Genomic DNA, 17,883 nt, shown 5'->3' with positions numbered 1-17,883 from the left:
GACTGTTCTTTAATTGTCGGCCCCTTCTTTAGGATATCTGTGTTCTTAGCATTAAATAAATATTAATAACAAAACCTCACTACTAGTGGAGGAATGAATCACATAGATAGATACCGTGTGAAGAGAATTCCAGGCAGAGGGAGTAGCAACTGTCAAGCTGTAGGCACGAGCATATGCCCAGCAGGTGAGTGAGGGGCAGGAAGGCGTCCTGTGTGGGAAACCACTGGAGGGTTTTGAGAAGATTTCAGCAGAGACCCCTCTGGCGGCTGTGCTGACTACAGGCGGCGGGGGGGGGGGCGGGGGGGGCAAGGACAGAAGTGGGGAGTCCGGCTAAGCAGTGACTGATACTCCAGCTGAAACATGCCTGGAAGGGGTTTTATGAGAGAGTGCTTACCCTTTCCACACTACACTCATGTTTTTCCTGTCTTACGTAACTTTTGAAAAACACTAAACATTGACTGATTGGATTCCATTCTTCACTCCCCAGAGCGGACGCGTTTGTCATGGCGCCCTGACAGCTGGAATGTGCTTCCCCACCCTTGACTTTGGGCTCGGTCTGGTCTGTGGGTTATTAGCCTTGATAGGAGCAAAGGTTTGAGAATGTGCTGTGTGCTGGGCTTGTCCCCTTGCACGTCTCTCTGGAAAAGAACTTGCCCTGCTGGCCCGAGAAGGTTCAGAGACACGTGGAGCAGACGGAGACCAACCCACAGCTTGAAGCTGAGCCCAGAAGAGCCCAGCCTGGATCAGTGAAATCCCAGCAACTCACAGAGACACCTTAGCAGGGAGTGAAGGCCTGTTGCTCTGCGCCACCCAGATTCTGTAGTGATGGTGTACAGACACTGAGAACACAGCTGTCTGAGACGATCACCCACTGATTTCATGACAAGTTGTGACCTGGAGTTTAAAAGACACTTCTCTATATCATCCAGCTTCAGCGTGGAGGGAGAAGGTCAGGCACCAGAAGAGAGGGCTTCTGGGGCTGGTACCCACACGTGGAAGAGATGCTCACCGAGGACAGCAGTCGTGAGCAGAATCCAGATTCCCTTCAGGCTCGCCTGAAGAAACATGGATAAAGGGGAGAAAAGTGATAAAGGGGAGAAAAGTAGCACACTTTATGCAGGACTAAATTTACAAAATAAAACTATCAGGTTAGCCACACCCACCCTGCACGCCTGGAACTTTATGGAATTGGATTTGGACATGAAGACCCTTTAGTGATAACTTAATCAGCAAATACATTCTAGCAAGGAAGAGATTAATTCCTCTTACAGCCTCCCAACCCTCTCTCCCTCATGTCCTACAGGCAGAGAGATCTGAGGCAGAACAGAGACATTAGGCTTAAGGGAGTTCCTGCAATGTTTATTGTAAGTCCATCAGTTTGTCTGTAGATTTCTATTTCTGATACTCTGTATTGAAAAGAATTACAAGTACATCCTTCCGTAAGGTTGGTCACCCACGGATGTGTCTCAGAAACTGAGCATTTCGTAATTATAGTGAGTAGTCAGGGAAGGCCTCACTAACTGAAGAAAAAGTTCAACTCTGAAAGGTCCGACAGAAATTACCACCAAGTTAGCCGGCACACAACTTCCCTGCAAGAAGAACTCAACAGAAATGATTCCTTCTGCCTGGGACGCTTCCATCATGATCCTGCATTAAGTCAAAGCCCGGGCCAAGTGAACACATTGATGAAGCATCCTATGCAATAGTGAGAGTAAACCAGAAACTTGCATTCCCCTCCCCACCCCCCAACCATACCTAGACTCTTCCTCTAAGACTCCTGCCTGGAATCCAACCAGAACGAGGCAAGTGGAGCCACTACACCAGGTGTGGGTCCCGTGCTGTGAAATGCAAGCCAACATTGAAACATGGAGTCCAGTCAGATTTCTGTTGTGTTCCCTTCACTTTCCCATGTTTGGATTCAGGCAGACTTGAGTCCAGGTCCTGTTCTACCATGTGCTGTGTGACCACAGGCAAGCTTCTCACCCCCTCTTGGAACATGATTAAATGAGGACAGTGCCTACCTTGTAGGATAGATGTAGGATTCAACAAGTATTTGTATATGAAACCGAGTATAGCAGCTACACACGGTGGGTGCTCAAGAAAGAGTACTGTTAAATGTATTCCTGATTGTGTGTTTTATGAGGGGAGGGATGATGGGGAGAAGACCATTAACACCACCTAGTGTCTTTCAACCAAGAGGGGAAAATCCTCACTAGCCCCAAGCTTGAGCTATATATAGCCCTTAAAACCCACCAGTGACGATGTTTGAGGACACCATTTGATCAGTAATGATGTGCCCACCTGTTCCACTGCATCCAGGTTGTCAGTCATCTCCTGGTTCTTTCTTCCCCGTCTCAGTTCACAGAAGATTTGAGGTAGCTTGTAGGAAATACACAGAATATGATGGTAAAGTATAAAGAAGACATAAAACGCTAGAATAGGGAGAACCTAAATAAGAATTGGGATTATAGACTGGCTAGGAATGTCAAACACAAGTAGGTTACCCCTTCCTATATAGATTGCAAAGTTAAGCCATAAGTTTGGTTCTGCCTCCTGAACAGAATAAAAACAGAAACATGGTCAATTAAAAGTTTCCATTATCATAAGAAAACATGCCTTCACAAAGAGTGTAATCAGATGACTTCAACTACAGCTTTATGTGAAAAGCATTGATTAAGTTTCATAAGACTATTTCTTGAAGCACCTTCAATGAAAGAGAAGAACATATTTCCAAAATGCGACTCCAAGAAGGCTGTCCTAGGGGCCATGCCAAGCACCGTGTGATGTCCCGTCCTCTAGCAACAAAGGAATGGTTGGACCACGTACTCTTCCCAGACTGCCTGCAGAATCCCTCCTCTCAGCAGGGCTGAGCAAGTTTGGGACTTCAGATGGCTTGAGGTTATACGGGTCCTCAATAGCAAAGCACAGAAAGCTCAGGAAACAAAGGTTGTTTCTAACTCATGTGATGATAAAATCTGATCTGACCCAGTGTGAGGTTATTTTTAGTTCCTTTCTCACAGTGTAAATATTCATGCATTTTACTGCAGAAGTACCCATGTGTTTGATTAGAGGCTGCTGGCTCAGACCAGCTGGGGGTATTAATTAATCTATGGATTACACACCATATTGCATTTCTAAAACTTAGAAAAAGATTCTATCGGTCCCAAAGATTTTGGAAAAGGCCCAGGGGACCTATATTCTGATAGGCTCCAAAGTACAGATAACTCTGTAGTGTAAATGGAAAGATGGTCTGCATACCTCAGACATCAAGTGAGTCAATGGTGGGGTGAACTGTTTCGTGTAAATTAAAACACCTAATCAATAGGCAGCCAGCCACCTCCAGAGTCAGGTAGACTCTGGCCAAGATGACTTATTCCAGGCACCCCCCTCATCAAGGCCCTTGGATTCCTCCATATGTGGCCACATTTAATCTTTTCAGGAAGGCCAAGATTCACTATGGCAGTTTTGGGGGGAGAGGTTGGTGGTGGTGTTTGTGTTTTAGTTTCACAACAGACATTTTCCCCATCTCAGTGATATACACGTGAGTGTATGTACATATGAACATGTATCCGTGTGTGTGATCAATCACATGTGAATGATTCTGAACCCAGAAATGAATGCTTCAAAAGTACTTTATTACGTATACAAGTCAGAATGGTGAAGTAATGGAAACATTTCTCACAGCTGCTCTCCCTTGTACAGAGCAGAGGAGAGGCCTCACCAGGGGTTCCCAATGCTGGCCGCACAGTGGAATCACCCAGGGAGCTTTAAAAAGTACTACTGCCGGGCTTCCCTGGTGGCGCAGTGGTTGGGAGTCCGCCTGCCAATGCAGGGGACACGGGTTCGTGCTCCGGTCCGGGAAGATCCCACATGCCGCGGAGCCGCTGAGCCTGTGAGCCATGGCAGCTGAGCCTGCGCGTCCGGAGCCTGTGCTCCGCAACGGGAGAGGCCACAACAGTGAGAGGCCTGCGTACCAAAAAAAAAAAAGCACTACTGCCTGGATCTTAACCCCCAGAAATGCCGATTTAATTGCTCTAAAGAGCAGCCTAAGCATCCAGCAGTGTCTCTCACCGATTAAAAAAAAGATCATCTAGAGAATTTAATAAAATATAAATTACCAGACCTCTTCTTTACAAGTCTGATTCAGTAGATATGGGTTGAACTGGACAATTTTTTTAGAAAACAAAAGTTCAGATGATCCTTATCATCCAAACTGGGATACACTGCCTTGGAATTTGGGAAAGATAAGTTGAATTGGGTGGATAAGGGTGAGGGGAGGGGAGGGCTGTTTCACAAAGAAGACAGGCTCCTGAGTGGGCCACAAAACAGGCCACTGGGGCCCTGTGCTGAGGAATATGGTAATTAGATAAAGGAAGGGTAAATCAGCTTTGACTCTTGTATGAATTCTAGGCAATTTGCAGTAACTGCCTGATGTGCTGTCTGAAAAGGATTCTGAGGCCAAGTTCCTCCTCAGTGGGGAGATGTGCCGAGATCAATTAGCAATGTCTGCCACATACACGGCAAGAGGACATTGCTGCACGCTTGCCACCCATTTGCTTTGGCACTGCTGCTCCTATAGTCCAGGCCCAAGTGGTATGGCCAGAACCACCCAGCTAAGCCATTCCCAATGCCTGCCCCATGGAAACTGTGAGTTCATACGTTTTTGTTGTCTTAAGACACTAAGCTTTGTACTAATTGTTAAGAAATAAATAACAAACCCACCTATAATGGTAAGAGGTATAAAATAATAGTTTATTACTTATAATTTATAAGAAGAATTTCAAAAAATAATAATGAAGACAGTACAGCGGCTATCATTTAGGGTTTACTATTTTAGTTACTCCATATACACTATTATCTCATCTATTCTTCACAAGAATTTTAAGAGGCAGATGGCAATATTTCCAGTTTACCTACAGATGGAAATGCAGATGGAGATGAACTCACTTGGCTGAAGTGCTAATAAGTGGCACAAAAAGAATTGAAATCCAGGCCTCCTTGCTTCTAAACCCCATGCTCTTAACCACTGTGCACACTGTCTCCCAACACATGTTTATTGATTGAGTGAATGAGTGAAGGGTATCAACCAGGGCCACATTATAACCTTCACGAGCCTGAGGCATCCTTGCCCCTGTGGGTCCTTCCTCCATTAAAAAAATATTAAAAATTATATTTTATGACCATATTATTATAAAGACTAATATAATCGAGGCTGGGCTCATGATTACATATTCCTTAACAATTATATTCATTTTTTCCTCTAAAAGAAATTAAAATTCAACTATTTCCACGGGTCCCTATAAGTATGGTGGCTCTCGGTGGTGTCCTCACTGTACCTAATGAATAAAATGGCCCCAGTATCAACTTGTGCACAGATATCAGATAATTAAAAAGAACAAAATGTTTGATGTCGCATTTTAAAAGCCAACCAAATCATCTCTATTGGCTTTGCTTCTTTCTTCCTCTAAGCAGTAAAAGGCACAGGGCAGAAGGAAACAGTCATAACCCATGGGAGGTGCGTGGTGAGGGCAGAATATACGCTATGTGTCACGCTCAGTCTATGAGGCTGAAAAAAAGGATGCAGGTGGGAATGAATCCCGTCTCCCAAGAGAAGCTGGCAGTACCTCTGTGCTCAACTGTGTTCAGCTCTCCTGGAAAGGTGTTCACGGGCATAGTTTAGAGATCCTGCTCACTGTGCATGAAAAATGTCGCCTGCCATATCAGTAAACAGAGGACCTTGTGGCCCTCAAGCCATCAGCCACTGAACTATGAACCCCGAGGGGATTCAGGACAAAGAAAAGCAGGATACAGGCCCCAGATAGCTAAGGTGCAAATCAAAGGGCTGATTTCAATGAGCCCAGACTCTTGCATCTTCCCATACATAGACAAGCGCTAAATGCATTAACTTAAGATATCTGGGGCTTCCCTGGTGGCCCAGTGGTTAGGAATCGCCTGCCAAGGCAGGGGACACGGGTTCAAGCCCTGGTCCGGGAAGATCCCACGTGTCGCGGAGCAGCTAGGCCCGTGCGCCACAGCTGCTGGACCTGTGCTCTAGAGCCCGCAAGCCACAACTACTGAGCCCGTGTGCCACAAATGCTGAAGCCCACACGCCTAGAGCCTGTACTCCACAATGAGAGAAGCCACCGCGATGAGAAGCCCGTGCACCGCGGCAAAGGGTGGCCCCCACTTGCCGCAACTGGAGAAGGCCTGTGTGCAGCAACGAGGACCCAACATGGCCAAAGATGGATAAATAAATGAATAAATTTATAAAAAAACAAACTTAAGATATCAGGTTTTCTTTAATTAACAGTAATCTTTTGAAGTTCCCACTACCCGGTTTTTCTATATATCCTGGCTGCTTCCTTACCTCTTCGGAGCCATCCCTCAGAGCCACCTGAGAGGTTGTCTTCGGGCTTAAGTCCTCAGAAAGTCCACTGAATAAAACATAATTCTCATCTTTTAGGTTGTGCTTTTGTTTTCAGTTGACATCCCCATGACCCACCTTGACTGGGATATGACTGCCTGTCTCCCATGAAGGTCTAGATGCTTGTGAGATGTTTGTGACAATGCCCAGAAGTTAAGTTCCTGGAGAGAGCATGGCATACTGGAAAAGGGGTGAAAAAGAAGAGTGACTTTTAGATCTGGGACAAACTTCAGCTTTTCCACCCCATAACTGTGTGGTCGTGGATGAACTCACTCTATGGCACTTGAGTTTGACCATCTGTAAAATGAGAGCTGTGTGGCGAAGACGGTTAGTGTTCACCAAATAGCCATAGGCTCCCCAAGTTTTCACAGTGTCTGGCCAATGGACTGTGACCCGAAGGGGCACTTCAGCCCAAGGCAGGTAAAAGTTGCTGTATCTCCAGGTCTTGCTTCCCCTTCCACAGAAACCTTGGAAGCCACATGTTCAGGACAGCATAGCTCAAGGATGACAAGGGGCCTGGATCCATGAGTTACCGGCTGGAGGAGAGCTGAGCAGGAAGAGGGCCGCCAGACCCACACTGAACTTTGAGTGAGAGTGAGATAAACCGTTAGTCTGCGGCTTCTATGTTACGCAGCGTATCTTAGCTTATCCTGACGAACAGAAACTGTAATGCCAATTTGTCTGGACGCTGAGGATTAAATAAGAGGATGTAGGTAAAGTGGCACAGTGCCTGAAAGAGGGAACTCAGTCAGCATTTCTTTCCTTCTCTACTTTAAAAAATTGAGGCACTGTTGCAGATCCCTTTCTGATACTATTTTAGTGTTGGGACCTAGTCACAGAATCCTGAAAAAAGATGACGGGTGTGCACAGGTTCTGTCAAAAATGAACACTCAACTCAGGCTTGGCAAGCCTTTCTAGCATCCGTTTCACCATGATTTCTCTGGGTGCGCACTGGATTGATATAGCCAGTAAAAGTCAGCCCTACCTCGGCCAGCAGAGAGAAAAGGGTTGATCACCCCAGGATTTCTGAGGCACCTTTCAAAGGACATCATTAATTCTGAATAAAGCTCTCCCCTACCAACACTTTCCAGTTGACATTCCTATTTTATCCTACAAAACTCCTCTGCCATTTAATGAAGGGCGTGCGGGTTGGTGAGACGCCTGCTTTTAAAAGTACACACGTTTGAATAACCTAAGTATCGGAGTTAACTTTCAAAAGTAAAACAAAACTAACAACAGAAGAACTTACCCCGTCTCTTTCCTTCCCCCCTCATGCCCCCTTTCCCTGGTCCATATATTGTATTAGGAAAGGGGCAATAAGTCCTGTTACTCTCTAGGACTGAGAGCCTGAAACCCCCATTCACTCAAAAGGAGAGTTTGGGGCTTCCAGGGTGAGGCGGGAACTGTCATCTGTTAGGGTCTGGCCGAAAGGCAGAAAGCCCCGACTCTAAATACAATGGAGAGAAGTTCTGCCAAATGCAGGTTCCTCCATCTCATTCATTTCCAGGCTTATGTGCGGGCCCATTGTAGATTGCCAGGCAGCGCGCTGTGGATCTCCTTGCTCCAGCCAGCTCTGCCCCCCATTCCCCGTTTGCCAGGCACTGTGCTAGGTGCCTCGCATGCTTCATCTCACGTAAACCAACAGCCCTATGAAGTAGGAATTCACTTATTTAAAGTTGAGGAAACAAAACCCACAGAGATTAAGCAACTGCCCCAACGTCCCCAGCTGGGATTTCAACCCACGGTTCTACCTCGTTCCAAAGTCACTAAAAGATAGCACTGGGGTTGGGACAGTGAAAGCAAAGTGACACTTGGATTCATTTTTATCCTCACTTCCCCCTTGGCAGGGAGCTGGCCGATTGGGTTGGGGAATCGTCTCTGGACAGCAGGGTGTGGACGAGGGCGCAGTGGAGACATTAAATAAGGGGCGCATGGTCACAGGAATTCGCTCATCTGCAGGATGTATTCCCAGCCCCCTGCAGTCGCGCTTGGTCTAGCCGGGACTAGGAAGTTGGCGGCTAAAGACTCGCACGGACACAATAGCTCCTGGGGAAAAGCAACAGAGGGCGCAGCGAAATCAGACGTGTCCTCACCGCTACCGAGCAACGCTGCCCATGTCGCCCCCTTCCCCTTCTCCCGCGCGCACCAGCCACGCAGGTGGCGAACCCTTCGCGTGCGCGCCAGGCGCAGGTGATGAGCCCCTCGGTGTGCGCTGCAGGAGAGCAAATGGCAAACTCCCCGGCCGCTCGGGCTGCGCTGGTGGCCAACCTTTTCGCGCGTGCGCCAAGTGTGCAAACTTCCACCGCCAGCTCTCCCTTTCGCCACGCTTCCTTCTCCCGCAGCGACCCGCTTCCCCAAATCCCCATTGCTCAACCCGTGCCTCACCTGCACGGTGGCGGGCTACGGCAGCACAGCCCTGCGGCGGCGACCGAAGCGAAGCTTGGCCGCCTTGTATATCTTCCAGTAGACAGCACCACGCCAAGAGGCAGGTATAAGGCGCCACAGGTGGAGAAGACGGCGTAGGAGGGTTCCTGGCTCGCTTAGCAGCCCTGGAGCCGAGCGTTGTTCGCCACACCCCAGCCGAAGAGCAGCGGCGCGAGGACGATGAGCGCGGAGAGGGCCCAGGTGAGCGCGATCATGAGCACCGAGGCTCGGCGGCGGGTGCGCGGCGTGTACGGCAGGTGGCGCGTGATGGTCCAGTATCGGGCCAGGGTGATGGCCGCCACGTTCCAGATGCTGGCGGTGCAGCGCAGCACGTCGAAGGAGGTCCACACGTGGCACAAGCTCCGGCCCAGCCGCCACCGTCGCCCGGTCGACAGCTCGCTCGCCAGGCTCAGGGGCGTGATGCACCAGCGCTGCCACGAGCACGTCCGACACGGCCGTCGAGGCCACCAAGTTATGCGGCACACGGTGGAGGGCGCGGACGCGCAGGATGGTGACCAAGACCAGGAGGTTCCACAGGAAAGTGGCCGCGAACGGCAGCACCAGCTGCGTCACCACCAGCCCCGTGAAGACAGAGAAGGGCGGCTCTCGACCAGGCAGGGCAGCGCCGCCTGGGATCACCTGGACGACCCCGCCGGGGCTTGGGCTGCTGATCTAGGCTTCGGGTCCCAGGCGAAGGGCGACCCCGGTGGAGGCCACCGAGAGGTTAGCTGCTTCCATGGCGCGGGGCATGCGGGATCCCGGCTCCTCGGCGGGGACGCACGCGCCCCTGGCGCTCAGCGTGGACAGGGAGGGTGCGAGCGTCGGAGGGGGGCACTGTGTGCCCGGGGACGGCAGAGAGGGGTCCAGGTCGTCCTACCATGGTCCCTCATTGTGCCGCAGCCCTCCTTTGGCGCCTCTGCTTGGAGCCCTCGTGGACCTCTTTTCCAGTGGAGGAAAAAAAAAAAAAGAGTGGGACCCCTCAGGAGTCCAGCTCCGCCGGGCGCGCCAGTCCTTCCCGCCTCTCCTCGCCTTCCTGGGGGCAACGGGCTGTCGTAGGGCTGGGAATCTGAGAGCACGCGGTGTCCGTGCGCAGGGCGGCCTTGGAGAGTGGACCCCACCACGAGCCGACGGCCCCTGGAGCAGAGCTGCACCCGGGGTGCGCGGGGTCGGGTGGTCCGGAGAGCTCGCCGACTGGAGCCGGGCCTTCAGGCTGTCCCGCCGAGTCTCCCCGCCCCCAACGCGCGGAGAGAACCCCAACTCGGGAGTCCGCGGAGAAGGTTCACAATCGCCTAGGAATCCCGTGGCCGCCACCTTCGCGGATCCCTGGGACCAGCCTGGGGCACAGTTTGACATCCGGAAACAGAGGCACCGGACAGAGAGATTCTGGTTTCCTGGATCCCCATCCTAGGTGAACTAGGAGACTCAGGTGTTGGGTATGTCAAACAGGAAGCTCTTCAACCCGGCACCATCCTGCCTGCCGCTTCACTCGCCACACCTCTGCCGGGCGAGGCTTCCTGCTGCCTTGAGAAGTTCCCTCTCTGGCTCTGTGCAGAAAGAACGCAGCTTCTAGGCAGTTTGGCAGAGGCTCTGACACGGGAGGGTTCGCCACCTCCTCGCCATGCCATCCCTAACCCGTCCCATCACATCCCTACCCGCATTCCCACCCCGCCCTCCCTTTGCGGCTGCGGAAGTTCCTGACCCTAGTGTATGTCTTCCAGTCTTCACATCCAGGGTGGAGATCGGGTTATATTTTGTTGACCCCTGGGCAAAGGTAGAAACCAGTGAGAAGTGAAATTCCCCTAACCTGCCGCCCAGCCCCCATTTTCAGTCTCTTACACTTTAAAAAATAGTTCAATCAAAATGAAATCAGCCTAAAGCCGCAATACTTCTGTTCCTGGGAGTAGACTAGAACCTAAAGAACACAGAGCCCAGACTGCCCCTTCTCTTTTCAGGGCAGCTCGACTGGCGGTCATTCACTGGCTTCTTACCAACACCCTGGGAACAGCCTCAGGCTGAGCAGGTCGCCCAGAAGAGGCTCTTTCTGGAAAGGTTCCCTAGGCTGCAGTGGAGGGAAGTGTTTCTTCCCTGGTCCTCTGAGCATCCCACCCCTGGCATCTGGGGCAATCTTTGGGGATCTGGACCCTGCAGGAGGGACACAAAGAATGTCCTCCTTACTCTCCCTTCATCATCCACTCACAGAGTGAGGACTTTTGCCTTCTGCATCCTGTGTGGGACTGGTCTTGCTTACACACACAGACTCACTCCTGGGGCATAAAGAGCAACAGGCAGAGGAGTCAAGATAAAAATACTTGGACTTGCAGGCGTAAGTGTCAAGTGGTTGACAGAAAATCTCAGAAGGGATGGGCTGTTCAGGGATCACAGAGATGCGGGGAGCTGTGTTCGGAGAAGCCCTTAGGCTTACTGAACTGTCAGGAAGGCATTTAGGTGTTGGATGAGATGAATGGAGGGTGGGACCTGGCCAGAGTGTGGGTAGCTGGGGCAAAGCCACCAGGAGATGGACATGCAGAGTGCAAATGCCAAGCAGCAGGGTTTGCACTTGATCGTGGAAAAAGCTGGATTTGGGACGAAAATTGACATGGCAAAGACCATCCTTTAGAAGGAAATGGTGACTAGCAACTGAAATAGTTTCACAAGAATTTTCTCCCTATTTTATTGGGCAAACGAGAGCAAAGAATATCAAAAATGTAAAAGCATTCATCTTGCCCCAGTCGATGCAGGACATGCTTTTATTTTCCCGTCTTTGCTTCTATCCACATACACTTTTCATGCCTAAAGTCGATTTTTTGTTTTCCAGATTTCTCTTAACATTTTTCGTGTTGCTATATACTCTCTTCATAGTTACATTTTTTTATATTGTTCCATGTATTAGGTGAGAGACGTTGAGCAACTTAAGCTTTCGGAGACTCAGTTTTCTCATTTTAGAAATAAGGATAATTAACACCTGTCAGGAGATTATCGTAAAAGTATGGTTTAATAGTTGACTAAGTGTTCAATAAATGATGATAATTGCCACTATTTTTTTTTTTTTTTTGCTGTACGCGGGCCTCTCACTGTTGTGGCCTCTCCCGTTGCAGAGCACAGGCTCCAGACGCGCAGGCTCAGCGGCCATGGCTCACGGGCCCAGCCGCTCCGCGGCATGTGGGATCCTCCAGGACCGGGGCGCAAACCCGTGTCCCCTGCATCGGTAGGCGGACTCTCAACCACTGCGCCACCAGGGAAGCCCAATTGCCACTATTTTTAACTTCTAGTTCAAAGCTTAGATTCCATTCTCTTGTGACGTTTGATGCAGATCGAGTTATTACAGTTTTACTCTCTCCAATATTTGTAACTACAAAATACATTCACACATTTTATTTCACTTGATCTTACCCGCAAGCTTTTTAGGCATTTTTCCTATTTGCAGATGGAGAAACAGCGAGAGGTTTGTCGCCTGGTGACTGATGCGGGGGGCTTAGCTCTTCCGACCCCCATACCCCATTTGTCCATGACACCAAGTGGCCCTCCATTCACTGGACTGGGGCTTCAGTCTGATGGGTTTCATTGACTTCTTCTGTATAAATCGTTTCATGCAAAAAGTCTGTTTGTCATTTTAGAAAATTATATTGTCTCCATTACAAGTCATTTTGGGCTTTTCTACTCTCATCTCAGACCACTCTCCCCTGCTCACCACACCCCAGCTGCTCGGCCTTCCGTTCCTTGAAGGTGACAAGCACATCCCATTCTCTGGGCTTTGGGGTGTGCCTGGGATCCTCTTCCCTCAGGTAGGCGTGTGGCTTATTCACTTCCTTCTGGTGTCCGGTCCAGTGTCACCATCTCAGGCCTTCCCTGACCATCGTATCTATAGTCCATCGCTCTGTCTAAAGACGGCTCTATCCCACTCCTCCTCTGTGTTTGTCTTCACAACAGTTCACAGAGTGCCATCATGTTATTTAATTCCTTTTGGATACCTGCCTTCCCGACTATATAAGCTCTTCTCAGGCAGGAAGTTTATTCACCGCTGTATCCTTAACCTCTACAGTTGACCCTCGAGCGATGCCGAGGATTAGGGGTGCCGCGCTGTGGAGAATCTACCTGTAACTTTACGGTCAGCCCCTCCTATCTGTGATTCCGCATCCGCTGATTCAACCACCTGCGGATCACGCGGTACTGTAGCAGGTATTTATAGAAAAAAAGAATCCGTGTATAAGTGGACCTGCACGGTTCAAGGGTCAACTGTATTTCAGTGCAAGGCATATAGAAGGTGACAATAAATTTGAATGGATATGTTGAATGAGTGAATGAGTCACTATTGGGAGAGGTGATCCGGGAGCCCTGAGCCCCCCTGCACATTCACGTAGGGCAGGCCAAGGTTACAAGGCCCTGACGCCTCATTATCTAGGCCATGTCTCAGAGTTGTGTGTGCAGCACGCCACCTTAAAAGATGAAGTAGCCTCTCCCCCTGGGCAAAAGGCAAGCTTGCTCCCATTACTATAGCCGTGGGAGCCCCCCAAGCTCAGTGTTCCTCTCCTGTAACAGAGACCCCTGCCTGGGCAGGATCCAGCCCAGGCCCTTTCCGTAACCCCCGTGGGACTTGGGAAACGTGGGGAGCCGGCCTACATGAACCTGGAGCTCTGGCTACCGCTTTTCCCCAGAGGAATACAGTCCTCTGTCTCTGACCTGGGGGTCTCCTGTCTTCTGACAGCATCTAGGAAACAGTGACAGGGTAGCTTGTTAGCTTGCAAGCCAGGTAGACTTCCAGGCCCTGCACAGTACTTGCCAGGCCTTTTCGATTTGCTGATTTTTAAATTACAATTAGCAAACTTCTTTCGCCCCTTTGAGATTATTTCCTTGATACATTTTCTCCCAAATCTAATAACTGAGTTGAATTGTAGGAACTGTGTGATTGTTCTTTTTACATATTTTCAAACTTTACCTTAGAGAGATTTATTGGATTCACTGTTGTGTTGGCCCTGGCTTTGGAGAAACAAGAGAGAGACTGACAGCCTTGACAAAATAAATTTTTTTATCAGAAAAAAAGTTTAGTTGGTGTATAATGATCTGTTTTAATTGTTTTAATTTACATTTCTTCAATGGCTAAAAAAAGCCCTGATTTTTCCACATGGTGATTTATTGTCTATATATTCTTGTGTAGAAACCGTTCATCTCCTTTTAGCTACTTTACACAGGAATCTGGGTACCGACCTTATGACTATTGATCAATTTCAGTGTAATTATAGAGCAGATTTTCATCTGTGTTGTTGTCACATACTTTTTTCTGTCATTCCTGTGTTCACATTTATAATTTTATTACATTTTGTTGAATAATTTATTTGCTTTATATACTAGGCCTCATTGATCTTGTCTCCACCAATGTCTGCAATTTACTTTGCAATTGTTAAGTTGCTTTGCTGCCCTTTATTTCTATTTCTCAAGTTTATGGATAGATTGGGGAATTCAACTCCTTGATCCCTCTGGAGTCGTTGTGTGTGGTGCAGCAGGAGACGGTGATCGGCCTTCTCATCCCCAGGCCATGTGTGATCGTCTGCAGCGAAGCCCAGCCCTGACTGTTGAGGGCAAGACGTTGAGGTGGTACAGATGCAGCTGAGATGTTGTCCTGGCCGGAAGACCTTTCATCCATCTGTTGCATGACCGGAATGCAGCAAAATGTGCCAACCACTGATTAGAAGTAGAAACAAAGGTGTCTGATCTTGCTGGGGGAGAGGAGTCACCTCCGATGGGAAGGAGCAGAGGGGGAGGCAGCCTTTGACCTGGACATTAAAAGATGGAGGACTTTCCCTGACGGAGGTGAAGGAGGAGGGAGGCAGAGCTGGCTGGGGGAAGAGGGTGAGCAAAGGCTTGGAGGCAAAAGAAGAACAAAAACAACAACAAACCCAAGGCACCGGCAGAGAATAATCAGGAAGTGCCCGACATTGACTGAACAGCAGTTCATTCCCTTCTGGTTTGTCAGGTTTTGCTTTTAAAGAAAACAGAGGTAGAACATTTCAATCATCTTTAGTCAGCTGATCCCGCTATTTCTCTTTAGTGTTTCCATGCATCTCCCATGATTATCTTCTTCTGCTGTTATTACAAAAGCATTTGTTCTTTGATATTATTGCCCTTGTGTTCTCCCAGATGATTTTTAATGAACGAATGAGTGAGTGAGTGAATGAATGAAGGAGTGAGTGAATGAATGAATGAATGAGTGAATGAATGAATGAATGAGTGAATGAATGAAGAGAGCCAAGAACCAGCTAACTGAAGGTAGAGAGCAGTTGAGGGTGTGGAAGGGTATCAGGGAAGATATCTGGTCGTGGAAGGTGAGGAGAAGGTTCAGTTAAGCATGAAGCCAAGCAAAAGTAAAGAAACAGCAAAAGAGAAGGGAGGAAATATAGAGTTTCAAAAAAAACTGAAAAAAAAAAAAGTTTGTAGTTGGGGAGGAAGTTAGGATCTAGTGGAGAAGCACCCCTGTATCACAGCCCAAACACCACCGCCTCAGACTGGTCTCATGCATTAGTTCTCAAACCTCAACGTGCATCAGAGTCACCCAGAGAGCTGGGGCCCAGCCCCAGAGTTAGGCCTGAGCTGGGGGCCAAGAGTCTGCATTTCTAATGAGCTCCCAGATGTAGTTGCTGATCCTGGGTCCACACTTTGAGGACCACTGGTCTAAAGCAGGTTTTCAGCTATTCTCTCTCTACTTTCCACTTTCCTTATACGACTTATTAACCCTCACTCTGTGCAAGCGCTTTCTATCACGCGACACACTTAATTTTCACAAAAACCTTCTATGATACTTTTTGTTTGTTTGTTTGTTTCTATGATACTTTTATTATCTCCATTCTACACATAAAGGAAGAAGCAAGAGAAATTAAATTATGGTACCAAAAATCGTATAGCTAGTGAAGCTCTAAAGTCTGTTTGACAGTAAGAGCAATTTTAAATGCTGTAAAGATTGCGACTCACTGTCAGTGGTGGGACCCTGGACAAGGTTCTTACGGTCCAAGGCCTCGGTGTCTTTTTAAATGAGGTTATTATAGTAGCACATATTTCACTACGGGTTGTTGGGAGAATTCAATGTGTTAATTCACAAGAGCTGATAGCATAATTATGATCTGAAGTGTACCCGATTCTTAGGGGTCTCCCCTCCCAACTGGCATATAAATTCCATGAGGACAAGAAGTTTGTCCTGTTGATTTCTAGGACCCCAGAACACATAACAAAACCTAACACACACTAGACCCTCAATAAACACATCTCGTTGTCTTGTTTTTTGCCAGACAAACTTTTGTTTTATTCTTTCTTTCTTTATTTTTTTTGCGGCACGTGGGCCTCTCACTGTCGTGGCCTCTCCCGTTGCGGAGCACAGGCTCCGGATGCGCAGGCTCAGCGGCCATGGCTCACGGGCGCAGCCGCTCCGCGGCACGTGGGATCTTCCCGGACCGGGGCACGAACCCGCGTCCCCTGCATCGGCAGGCGGACTCTCAACCACTGCGCCACCAGGGAAGCCCCCAACCTTTTGTTTTAAAACCAACATTACTAGTACCTTTGAGACAGAGCTTTCAGTATATTTGCATATGAACATCTAAGTGCATTTACCGCATCCATCTAGGTCAGAGTTCCTCAGCCTAAGCACTGTTGACATTTTGGGCTAGACAGTCTTTGCTGTGGGAGGAGTGTGTTGCTGTAGGACGTTTAGCCGCATCTTTGCCCTCCACCCACTAGGTGCCAGCAGCACCTCTCCAGGCGTGACAACGAGAAATGTCTCCAGAAACTGCCGGATGTTTCCTGGGGTCAAAGCCCTGAAGTTGAGAACCACTCACTTCGGTATTTCAGACATGTCTCTCTGGCTGGCATGTCCCCTCTCAAGTGTCCTGCTTGACCACAGAAGTCTTAGTCCTACTTGCTTCCCTTCCTACGGCTTCCCAGAGGAAGTTCCTCCACATTGGCATGGCCCCTGCCTTAGCTCCTCAGGAGTCAGAGAACAGCACGGGGGGCTGGATATGGCTGTTCCAAATCACCATATTGTAGGTGATAAGGTCCCTCCAAGGGTGGGTCCCTGAGGAGTTCTCACCCGTCTGGAGTGCAAGCCTCCACCCCTCAGTCCTCACAGCCCAGCCCATTTCTGGGGTGTCTGGCCCTTAGAAAGTCCCATCAGAAACAAATGTTCCTCCTAAGGCCTTTCCTTAGTCGCTCCCCTCACCTAGACCATACCAAAACCCAAAGAGGTACCTTCCCTGAAAGCAGGGTTATTTAATCTGCATTGACGCCTGGTGTGAAGCTTTACAAAGCAAGTGTGAAATGAAGACATGTCACTGCATCCTTCCGGCTACCACCCCAGCTCCTTTTTGCTCCTAATACAGACGGTTAAATTCCTGAACAAGAATGCTTCTGCATGAACTTGCACTCACACACACACACACACACACACACACACACACAAGAACAAAGAAGTTTTAAGGACAGTATGGTCTAAATCCACATTTGGAGGAATTTTTCTCCCCTAAAGGAAGTGTGACCCGTATTTCACACCCAGTGAACATGCTCTTTTATGGAGCCCGTGCGGACCAGTTTCCCTCCGTGTGGTTCCTGAAATCTCTATTCCAGAAGGGACTGCACCCCTGCCTTGGCATAACCAAAATGCTCAAAGGAACTGCCTGCCGGCCAGGGTGAAATTCAGGTGTCCACCTCCAGAGGAAGCAATAGATGCCTGTGACTTTAAAATAGCCACCTCTCCTCCTCAAACCCACTGCTTGCCTTTATCAAGGTTTTAAAAAGCACAAGGACTAGTCTCAGGCAGGTACCCCAGTGTATCTATTGTTAGAAATAAATCTAGAAACGCATCCTCTATACATTAACCTATGTCATAGTGTCATCTGCCTTTATAAAACTATTTTTAGCCACATTTCCTCAATTATGATTTACATTGGAATTTAACAATTAAAGCATATTCCTTTCCTACGCTATGAATGACTATAACTAGTCCTCAGCCACCCAGAAATTTGTGTTCTATCTGGAGTTGAAGAAGGTGGTCTTTTTCT

General features: G+C 48.7%; 1 pseudogene; it reads right to left on the bottom strand.

Annotated features, from left to right (window-relative positions):
- Nucleotides 1-8,359: 8,359 nt before the first annotated feature.
- Nucleotides 8,360-9,586, bottom strand: LOC132521556 (5-hydroxytryptamine receptor 5B-like; annotated as a pseudogene).
- Between the last annotated feature and the right edge of the window lie 8,297 nt (nt 9,587-17,883).

Source organism: Lagenorhynchus albirostris, chromosome 6 (assembly GCF_949774975.1).
Source record: "Lagenorhynchus albirostris chromosome 6, mLagAlb1.1, whole genome shotgun sequence".
In the NCBI taxonomy this organism is placed as follows: Eukaryota; Metazoa; Chordata; class Mammalia; order Artiodactyla; family Delphinidae; genus Lagenorhynchus; species Lagenorhynchus albirostris.
This window is presented reverse-complemented; position numbering and strand designations above follow the sequence as displayed.